Below are 11,234 nucleotides of genomic sequence, written 5' to 3' on the forward strand. Positions count from 1 at the left end.
GGACGCGCAACCACTGCGCCACCAGGGAAGCCCTATGTATCAATTTTGACTCATTTTGGCTACGAGTGACAAATGATACAAAATAACAATGGCCTAAATAACAGAGGCAGGAGTGAACTGATACTGGGGATAGTCACAGTGCCCACCCTGGAGGGTTGATGTTTTAAACAAAAAAGCTAATCACTCAGTCCACCTGCTCCTAAAGCTCATTTTGGCAAAGTTTTCTCATCTTAGGAGCCTGGATATTTAATTGGCTTAAAGTGTAATCAATTTCATCAGACTCTAGAGAAGACGTCCTATGATGATCCTGAAGCACACTTACTGTGTGACAGTGAGCACAGCTATTTTAAGGACCTTTGACTTTGGAATGTCCAGCCTCATGTCTTATGAGAGATTTTCAAATGTACCCACATTTTGCATTAATTTATTAGGTTGTAGAAATTTTTGACATTATTTTGTAATTTAAATGACAAGATTATTATTCATTGAATTTGCTGTGGGCTGCAGCTTCTTGGCAGTCACCACACAACACTCTGCATTCTTGCAAAGTGAGGTAATCTAACCAACAAATTGCTTTCCATATATAGGGGCATTTTTATGAAGACTGAGTTTCACAATTAATAATGCTGCTATAAAATTCTGGTTTATAGTCATATTAATTCCTATTTTATGTTTTTCTTCTTTGTAGTTTAAAGTTAATACATTTGTCTCTCTCTTTTTTTTTTTTTGGCCACACCATTCAGCTTGTGGAATTTTAGTTCCCCGACCAGGGATTGAACCTGGGACCTGGGCAGTGAGAGTACAGAGTCCTAACCACTGGACAGCCAGTGAATTCCCCCGCCGTTTTTTGGTTTGTTTTTTTTTTTTTTTTTTTTTTTGCGGTACGCGGGCCTCTCACTGTTGTGGCCTCTCCCGTTGCGGAGGACAGGCTCCGGACCCCCGGGCTTGTCGTGGCCTCTCCCGTTGCTGAGCACAGGCTCCGGACGCGCAGGCTCAGCGGCCACGGCTCACGGGCCCAGCCGCTCCGCGGCATGTGGGATCTTCCCGGACCGGGACACGAACCCGTGTCCCCTGCATCGGCAGGCGGACTCTCAACCACTGCGCCACCAGGGAAGCCCAGTTTTTTTTTAAGATCTCAAACAGGGTCAGAAAAGACTGTAGTACGTGTATTAGGAATGCACTTGGTTGCAAGTAACAGGTAGCCCAACATACAGTGGCTTAAACAAAAGAGGGTTTATTTTTCTCCCAAGAAATTAGGAGAAGGCAGTCCAAGGCTGGTGTAGTGACTCAGTGAGGCTATCAATGTCTCATTTCAGGTTCCTGCTTTCCTGCTGCACCATCTTTAACATGGTGGCTTTCATATTCTGGCTTGCAAGGTGGCCATGCACCTCTGGTCATCACATCCACATTCCAGACAAGAACAATGGGGAAGGAAAGAAGGCCACGATAGTTGCATTTGTCCCTATTTATGTTGAGGGTTCTCCAGAACCCCTCAGCAGGCTTCCTTGTATAGAGACACCCCTAGCTTTAAGGAGAGAAGGGGCTGGAAAATGTCATTCTCAGCCTTCTGGCCTCTAGGCAAGGGAGAAGAGTTTTGAGCATGGATGTTGGGAGAGCAGCCCACCTATAGTGGCTGCCACAGAAGCTATGGGAGTGATGGCACAAAACAACCTGAATGGCTAAGTTCAGCGCCAGAAAAGGATGGCAGCTTTTGCAATTAATGAGCAACTTGCTCTCATTCAAATTCTCAGCCTCTAAGAGAATGGTTTCTGAAATTGAAATACCCAATAACTTTCTATTTTATGATTCAACATTAATATTCAAACTCGGTGGTTCTCAAACTTATGTGTAGATCAGCATCACCTGGAGGCCTTGTTAAAACACAGACTGCCGGGCCCACCCAGTAGACTGAGGGTGGGGCCTGAGAATGTGCATTTCTAACAAGCTTCCAGGTGCTGCTGATGATCTTAGAACCACATTTTGAGAGCCACAATTTTGGGGAGGGAGGGAGACGCAAAAGGGAAGAGATATGGGGATATATGTATATGTATAGCTGATTCACTTTGTTATAAAGCAGAAACTAACACACCACTGTAAAGCAATTATACTCAAGAAAAAAAGAAAGCCACAATTTTTGCCAATCCCTTACTTCTATAGACATTTGTGCCATTTTCAATCTTTTGCCTCTTGTACCAAGCTACAAAGAATAACCCTGTTGTCATGGTGGAAAGTGGGGGAAGGGTATTGCCCGCAGAGGGAACAATATGTATGAAGGGCCCGCCACGGACAACTGTCGTTTTTGCCTGCCAGCAGCCATGTTCATTCTTTGGGTAACATCACCTTGGTTTCCATTTGGGGAACTCCCTGACTGCAGTGCTTGAGTTTCAGGTGGGGCAGATTTCACCTCCAGTTCTGGTGGGGAGGGTGGGCGGTACGAGACCCTGGGTTGGCTAATCAGTGTATCCTGATACCTAGTTATCAGCGAATCATCACAGCGATTGGTTCAGGGATATCACTTGACCCTGCCTGATTCAGTAAGTGTTATCCACAGGCTCTTTTCTAGAGCCACTGGGAGCAAGTTAAAGTGCCACTCTTTCCACTAGGGTGGCTACTTAGGATGCAAGCTAAGTCTTCACATCCCTTTGGGAGAGACTGAGAATGAAGATAATACAGTAGAGACCAGAGGCAACCAATGGGGATGAGGCGTCCACTCTTCATTCCAACCTTCTCTGGGGCTTTTCCATCGCATGAGTCAATACACTCCTTTGGGCTTAAGCCAGTTTGAATTGGGTTTCTGTCCCTTGCAACTGAAAGAATTCTGACCAACCCAGGACAAACCCGGAAAGGGCTTGGTGCAAATTTGAGGAAGTGAAAGACGGCACAGAGACCAAGGGGGAGAGCAGCGCCAGCAGAGTGGCTGAGGGCTGGGTCACAGAGGCCTTGCAGCCTACAATATACATTTTGCATTTTTAACTCACTGAATTGGGAAGCCACCAGATGATCTGAAGCACGAGAGTAATACGAACATGCCTTCTTCAGGGACTGAGGGCACTGAAACATGCAGCTATTATTTTCTCAGAGCCAACAAATATTCTAGGTTTCAACATGATGAATTGAAATTCTACTTTTTTTTTAGGCTGTGCCAGGTCTTAGCTGCGGCACTCGGGATCTTCATTGTGGCATGCGGGATCTTTTAGTTGCAGCATGCGAACTCTTAGTTGAAGTGTGCATGTGGGATCTAGTTCCCCGACCAGGGATCAAACCCGGGGCCCCTGCATTGGGAGCTTGGAGGCTTACCCACTGGACCACGAGGGAAATCCCGTGAAATTCTACTTTTTTTTTTTTTAAATTTATTTATTTATTTTTGGCTATGTTGGGTCTTCGTTGCTGGGCGTGGGCTTTCTCTAGTTGCGGCGAGCGGGGGCTACTCTCCGTTGCGGTGCGCAGGCTTCTCATTGCGGTGGCTTCTCTTGTTGTGGAGCACGGGCTCTAGGCACATGGGCTTCAGTAGTTGTGGCACATGGGCTCAGTACTTGTGGCTCGCGGGCTCTAGAGCTCAGGCTCAGTAGTTGTGGCACACTGGCTTAGTTGCTCCGCGGCATGTGGGATCTTCCCGGACCAGGGCTCGAACCCATGTCCCCTGCATTGGCAGGCGGATTCTTAACCACTGCGCCACCAAGGAAGCCCTGAGATTCTACTTTTAAGGGCACTGACCGCTAGGATTTTTGTGTCCAAACACCTGCAGTGATCTCTTTGGATATGAGCCATTGGAAAAAGGGCAGTATAATGCAAAAATGTTTCAGGGATAATAACTACAGGAACAAACTGATCTCATTCTTGTCTTAAAAAAAAAAAAAAGGAAGGAAGGAAATATGTCTGTGTGTGTGTGTCTGCATTGATTGTATTGACTGGAAGTACCACACCAAACTGATAACTCCTGCAATGGAGGAGTGGGTTTTCTTCTTTATACGTTTCAGTATTTAATTTTATCTTTACAACAAGCATGTATAACTTTAATAAAGCAGGGATAGTCTAACTGCTGGGAAATAATTATGTCAATATCTATTAAAATTTTTAAAACATATCCTTTTCCTTTTAGCCAGCATCTCCATAGTGGGGACTCCATCTTACGGACTAGGGGTTAGCAAACTTTCTCTGTAAAGAGCCAGAGAGTGAATATTTTAGGCTTTGTGGCCCATCCAGTTTCTGTCTCAATGACTCAGCTCTGCCGGGGTACTGGGAAAGCAGCTATAGAAATTATGTAAATAAATGAGTTTGGCTGTGTTCCAATAAAAAACTTCATTTACAAAAATAGGTGCTGGGCTGGATTTAGTCTGTGAAACTTGGTTTGCTGACCCCTGCTCTAGAAAAAGAACATATACAAATATAGGTACCAGGATGTTTATTGCAGAATGTTTGAAGCAAAAAGGAGGGGGGGAAGGAAAAAAAAAAAGGAAAAATACCTGATAACATAAACATGCATCATTAGTTCATTAGTGGAATGGTTGATAAATTTCGGTATGTTTATAGGATGGAATTTTATGCAAATGTTCAAAAGAACCAGTGAGATCTGCACCTGCTGACCTGGATGAATGTCCATAAGGCTTTACGTGAACAAAGAAATTTGCAGAATAACATAAATAATATGTATAGTAGCTTTTCACTAACCTGTGAGCAACTAGTAACATTGCAGGGCCTCCCACTGTGGGTGGAATGCACTGCCCAGTCCCAAAGCTGAGCTTGGCCACGTGACTTGCTTTGACCAATGGAATGTTAGCAAATGTCCTGTGAGCAGAGCCTTCCATGAGTTTGACTTGGCCTCAGGAGCTCCCGTGGGTGCCTGAAAAAGAACATGTCTCAAGTAGCGACTGCTCCAAAGAGGATGAGGAACACGTGGGGCCGACTCAGCCCAGCACACCTTCAGCCTGCAGCAGAACTGGCCAGCTGAGCCCAGCCAAGACCTGCAGACCCATGAGCATAACAGTAAAGGCTTACTAGTCAGGCTTCCCTCGTAGTGCAGTGGTTAAGAATCCGTCTGCCAATGCAGGGGACATGGGTTCGAGCCCTGGTCTGGGAAGATCCCACATGCCGCAGAGCAGCTAAGCCCGTGCACCACAACTACTGAGCCCATGTGCCTAGAGCCCGTGCTCCGCAACAAGAGAAGCCACCGCAATGAGAAGCCCGCGCACCGCAACGAAGAGTAGCCCCCGCTCACCACAACCAGAGGAAAAAACCACACACAGCAACAAAGACCCAATGCAGCCAAAAATTAATTTAATTAAATAAATTTTTTTTAAAAAGGCTTATTAGTCTAAGGTTTTGAGGACATTTCTTATTCAGCATTAAGGCTGCAAATGTGAACTAATACAATATGATGGAGAGATGTCATTGGACATTGGATGGACATATGTTGTTTTTGCCACTCCAGCATCCAGTCACTCTTATTCTTATAGCCACATCCTGATTTTCCTCTAAGGAACCATCCCTTTCCCACTCTCAGTCCACATGGATTGCACGGGGTGGTTTAACTGCCTGGGCTAAAGGGCAGACATGTGACGAGCACTGTGCCTGAGCTGGCTCCAAGAGGCTCACAAGAGCTGCTGGTGAAATTACAAGAGTTTTGTAAGCTAGCTGACATCACGGTGGTAACTTGAATTGGCTATGGTAGGAGTATTTACACCACAGGACTTGGCAAACACTACAAATCAAACTGTTTGTTTTCCCCAAAAGCCAGTTGTTAGACATTTATCAGCATACCACTGCATGTGATGACTCAGGTTTGGATAATCAGAGGGCCACAGCTTCTCAGCCACAGAGGGCATGTAACTCAAGTCAGGCCAGGAAAGTCAGCTCAGGTGTTAGAAAAGAGGCTTTCTCTTCTGGGGCTCCTGGACTGGTAGGACTGAGTCTAGAGCTGCCAGGAGCCCTCTGTGGAGCATAAAGCCAACACAGTGTGAGAAGAGCTAAAAGGTAGTGAGAACCCAAGTTCTGTTGGCATGATTCGAGGTCCTTGATCCAGCACTGCCTGAAACTGGAATTCCCCCCATATTTCCAGTTCCACAAGCCAACATATGTATTCTCTTTATAGTCGATGCTCTCAGTGCCCCACGCCAAATCCTCTGAGGTGAGCTACAACTATGGTGGACAGCACTGGCTTGCTCTCAGCCTCCCACTTCACACACCTGGGTCTCCCAGCCTGAGGACTGTCTTCAGCACAGGCTGCAGGGCAGCCCAGAAAAAGTGCCAGGGACTTGATGCCACCAGGGGTCATCCTCAACTGATGCGATACAGGAGTCAGTGGATAAGTACCCCAGCTTCTCAGTCCCCTAGAGGGACAATTCTCAGGAGGTTAGGGTTTTTGTTTTTTTTGATTTCTTCTACTTGCATCAAAAAAGGAATCTAAGCAATACACCCATCTTGCCATACCTTCTGCAGTTCAGGGTTTTTTTTAGACTGGATGAGCTGCCCTAACCCAGATACATACCAGGTTTTATGACTCAAATCTTAGTAAAACTAAGCTTTTGCATTCCACAAAACCCCAGGGCATCGTGCAAGAAACATCCAACCTGAGGAGGATACTCTGACCGTGGTTGATTTGCCCAGGAACAAATTCAGGCTGAAAATAGCAAACTAAAGTTAGCTGAGATGTTCTGCCTCCTTCAGAAACATCCTGTCCAGAGGAGAGGATATTTAAGGAGACACGAAGCAGCACAAGTTCACCTCAGCCAAGGGACAGAGGAAGAACATCTCAAACACAAAGTGTGGTCTGGTCTGTGTTCCAAAGACAGGGAGGGTGGGACAAACAACCATGAAACACCTATCGGGTGCTTGGGTTTTGTAGATCATTCTCCTTAAACTTCTCCTTACATTTTTAATTTTCCTTTTGCTTATTTTTCTCTCCTTTCATTTTCATTTTGAGGCAGCCCCCTTTATGGAAACTAAGCCTCAGAGGCTGAAGCCCCTTGACTAAGGAGTGGCAGAGCTTAGATTTGAACCTGAGCGCCCTTTCCACCAGGTTGACAGCCATGTAGTGGGTGACTAATAAATACTGTATATAGATAAATGAAGGGGCTTCCCTGGTGGCACAGTGGTTAAGAATCCACCTGCCAATGCAGGGGACACGGGTTCCTGGCCTGGCCTGGGAAGTTCCCAGGTGCCGTGGAGCAACTAAGCCATGCACCACAACTACTGAGCCTGCGCTCTAGAGCCCGAGAGCCACAGCTACCAAGCCCACGAGCCTAGAGCCTGTGCTCGGCAACGACAATGAGGAGCCTGCGCACCGCAACGAAGAGTAGCCCCCGCTCGCCGCAACTAGAGAAAGCCCATGCACAGCAACAGAAACCCAACACAGCCAAAAATAAAAACAAATAAATAAATAAATTTTTCAAAATAAAAATAAATTAATAAGTGAAGAAAGTTCCAACGTGTAGAAATCTACAAGAATTCTCGACTACTTGGAATTCATCTCAACTCCCATCTACAGCAAAAAGATAGTAATATTTAATATAGCAACACTGAGAATCAGATACTGTGTTTATACCCATTTTACAGATGAGGAAACCGAGATTCAGGAAAGTTAATTCCCCCACTAGTCCAAAGGCATGGCAATGTTTCGTTTTTGTTTTTGTTTTGGCCACACAGCATGTGAGATTTTAGTTCCCCAACCAGGGATCGAACCCACACCCCTTGCAGTGGAAGCGTGGAGTTTAACCACTGGACTGCCAGGGAAGTCCCGGCATGGCAATGTTTTGTCTTGTTCGTGACTCCACACCTTGAGCCTGGAGGTACTCAGTAAATAGTTCTACATGCTTGATCAAACTTCTCCAAGGTCATCCAACCAATAGGTAATAGAGATATAATTTGAACCCAGTTCTTTCTGATTTCACTGCAGGCTATGAATCACTAAGCAATAACAAAATGATTATGGAGCTAATCTAGGTAAACTGATCAGATCTTAGAAGCACAGTTGATCAGAGCATTTTGCTACAATGATTTGGGGTTTATATGAGTCAGGAGTTTCATCTGTAAGAAAGATAAGCCCAGCCTAAACAAGCTTAAACCAAAAGTTGGTGGGATAGCAGATGTAGTTGAATCCAGAGGCTCAAAGTTGTCAGTATTCAGTTTCTCTATCAGCTCTTGGGTCTTTCTCCGCATGCTGGCTTCACTCTCCTGAAGCGCTTTCTGCACACTGCTTCCAGGATTATCTCCCACCAGCACAGTGACCCCAATGGAAAGAGAAAACCCTGGTTGTTGTTGTTTGGCCACACCGTGCAACTTGCAGGATCTTAGTTCCCCGACCAGGGATCAAACCCGGGCCCCCTGCATGGAAGCGCAGAGTCCTAACCACTGGACCGCCAGGGATGTCCTAAGAGAGAACCCTTTTGACAAGAGTTCCAAGAAAAGTTATGAGGAGGGCTCTCACTGGCCCAGGTGAATCATTCCAAGCCAATCACTTTGGCCAGTAAGACGTGATGCTCTTATCCATCAGGCCTGGGTCACGTGCTCACTCCCGAATCCTGGGGACAGAAGGAATCTTCCCAAACCACATGGCCAAAGAGTGGAGAAGGGCTGGCTTCCCAGCAGAAAACTGGGGTGCTGTTGCCAGGGGAGGACAAAAGGGATGCTGGGCAGGCAAAATGAGCAAACAAGGATTTGGCGGCTTCTTGTCAGCTGGCTTCTGAATTATTGCTACTGGTCACAAAAATGTCTGTAAGAAGAAACTGTCGATGAGACCAGTGTAGAGCTATCCTTTCCACTGAAAGAATTAATAAATTCCTTGAAAGTAAGTCCTGGAGAGCCTAGGAGCCATTTTACAGATGAGAAAACTGAGACCCAACATCCTTGCTTAAATGCCACCTTCTCAGAGAGGCCATCTTCGTCACTTTATTTAATATAGTCCCCACACACCAGTCCACCCTGTCTGCCCCTCATCTGCTTCGTCTCCATGGCACTCACTGCTGTTAAAAGATAACTCTGAAGAGGTAAAATCATGACATTCATTCAAAAATATCAAGCAAATACTTGTCAAAGATTTTATTGAACTCATGCGTTAATAAAAGAATCAGAAAGACGTTAATACTGAATCAAACGAGAAACCAAAGACAAATTATATTTAGGCAGTCAAGAATGCTGAAATGGGGGACTTCCCTGGTGGCGCAGTGGTTAAGATTCCACCTGCCAATGCGGGGGACACGGGTTCGAGCCCTGGTCCGGGAAGATCCCACATGCCGCGGAGCAACTAAGCCCGTGCGCCACAACTACTGAGCCCGCGCTCTAGAGCCCACGAGCCACAACTACTGAAGCCCGCGTGCCTAGAGCCTGTGCCCCGCAACAAAGAGAAGCCACCGCAATGAGAAGCCTGCACACCGCCACGAAGAGTAGCCCCCGCTCGCCGCAACTAGAGAAAGCCCATGCACAGCAATGAAGGCCCAACGCAGCCAATAAATAAATAAATAAATATTGAAAAGAAAAATGAATGCTGAAATGAAACTGCTAGTAGATGCAAAACAGGTCAATGTCCATGGGTCACATGTAATGGTGGAAACCGTATCTTCTATAGGGTGGAAATCAATTGAATTTCCATTGGACAAAGTTCACTTGCATCTCTACAGGCAAGAACCATTTTCAATGTTATCAGTTTTGTACAAATTATAGCATTGCAAAATAGCTAAAGACAAAGAAAGCACAGAACCCTGTAAAATCAGATAAACTGAAAGGGTTCCCTAAACAATATCTAGCATTCCAAAGGACAATCAGTATTTTTTTTTTTTTTTTTTTACTATTTCAAAGTCTTACTATTTTTCCTGACACCACTAATATTATTTTATGGATTTTCTTTTTCTTTTTTTTTTTGGGGGGGCCGTGCCACGCAGCTTGCAGGATCATTTTTTTTTTTTTTTACTATTTCAAAGTCTTTTACTATTTTTCCTGACACCACTAATATTATTTTATGGATTTTCTTTTTCTTTTTTTTTTTGGGGGGGCCGTGCCACGCAGCTTGCAGGATCTCAGTTCCCTGACCAGGGACTGAGCCCGGGCCCTTGGCAGTGAAAACGCAGAGTCCTAACCACTGGACTGCCAGGGAATTCCCCAGTTCTTTTTTAAGTGGAAGGAATTTCCTTCTCCACACTTCACTAGCATATCCTGTCTTCCCATCTACTTTCAAGACATAAACTGGAAACTCAAGGAAATTAAAGGAATGTTCAGTTTGCAACTCTTTCCGTTGCAAATAACACAAACTCAGTTCAAACTGGCTTAAGCATGAAAGAGTTCTTTGACTTATCCTTGGGTAGTCCAGCTGAAGGACTGACTTCAGGTATAGCTGGATCCAGGAGCTCAGACAATGTCATTAGGAGTATGTCTTCTCCATCCCTTATCCCCGATTTCCTTTGTTTTGACTTGTACTCAGAGACACTCAGGGGCCCCTTGGAGCTCCAACTTTATATTCAGTTTGGTAACCCCTGCAAATGGAAGCTTAGTGCTAATGGCTCTGGCAAAAGCCCAGGACTGAATCTCAACGGCTCTGATAGGCTCAATTTTGGTCATGGGTTCACCGCTTGAACAGATCACTGTGGTTAGGATGTCAGAATGTTCTGATTGACCAGGCCTCATCACATGCCCACTTTTAGAGCCAAAGCATGGGGTCAGCTCCTCCTACTTGCATGGATTGAGAGTGAAGAGGAGGTGATTTTCCCAGAGGAAAATCAGGGTGCTGCTGATATGACATAACTGTATTGTAGATGCTGTTTACTCAAATTTTACAATCAATGGCCATCACAACATAATCTTCTTGAGCACACTGCTAGGTGTAAGCTGGCCACTATTTTTGGTACCAGGAGAAAGAATTTGATTTTATAGATTTCACTAACATAACCCCTCAGCTCTGCCCCTCCATACACAAACACACACACAAACACACATACACGCACACACCATAAAGAAGCTGGAATTTCAGGAAAATGGAATGCATATTAATACTGTCACACCCTGCAAAGGGTTGAATAGTATCTCCTCCAAATGAATATCCACCCAGAACCTCAGAATGTGACCTTCTTTGGAAATAGGGTCTTTGCTGATGTAATCAACTTACCCCTCTAAGTTTTCAGCTGGAGTCCCTGTAACACACAGATCAACAGAGAAAAGCATAAAAATGTACTGAATAGGGCTTCCCTGGTGGCGCAGTGGTTGGGATCCCGCCTGCAGATGCAGGGGACACGGGTTTGTGCCCCGGTCCG

This window comes from Physeter macrocephalus, chromosome 14 (assembly GCF_002837175.3).
Source record: "Physeter macrocephalus isolate SW-GA chromosome 14, ASM283717v5, whole genome shotgun sequence".
Classification (NCBI taxonomy): Eukaryota; Metazoa; Chordata; class Mammalia; order Artiodactyla; family Physeteridae; genus Physeter; species Physeter macrocephalus.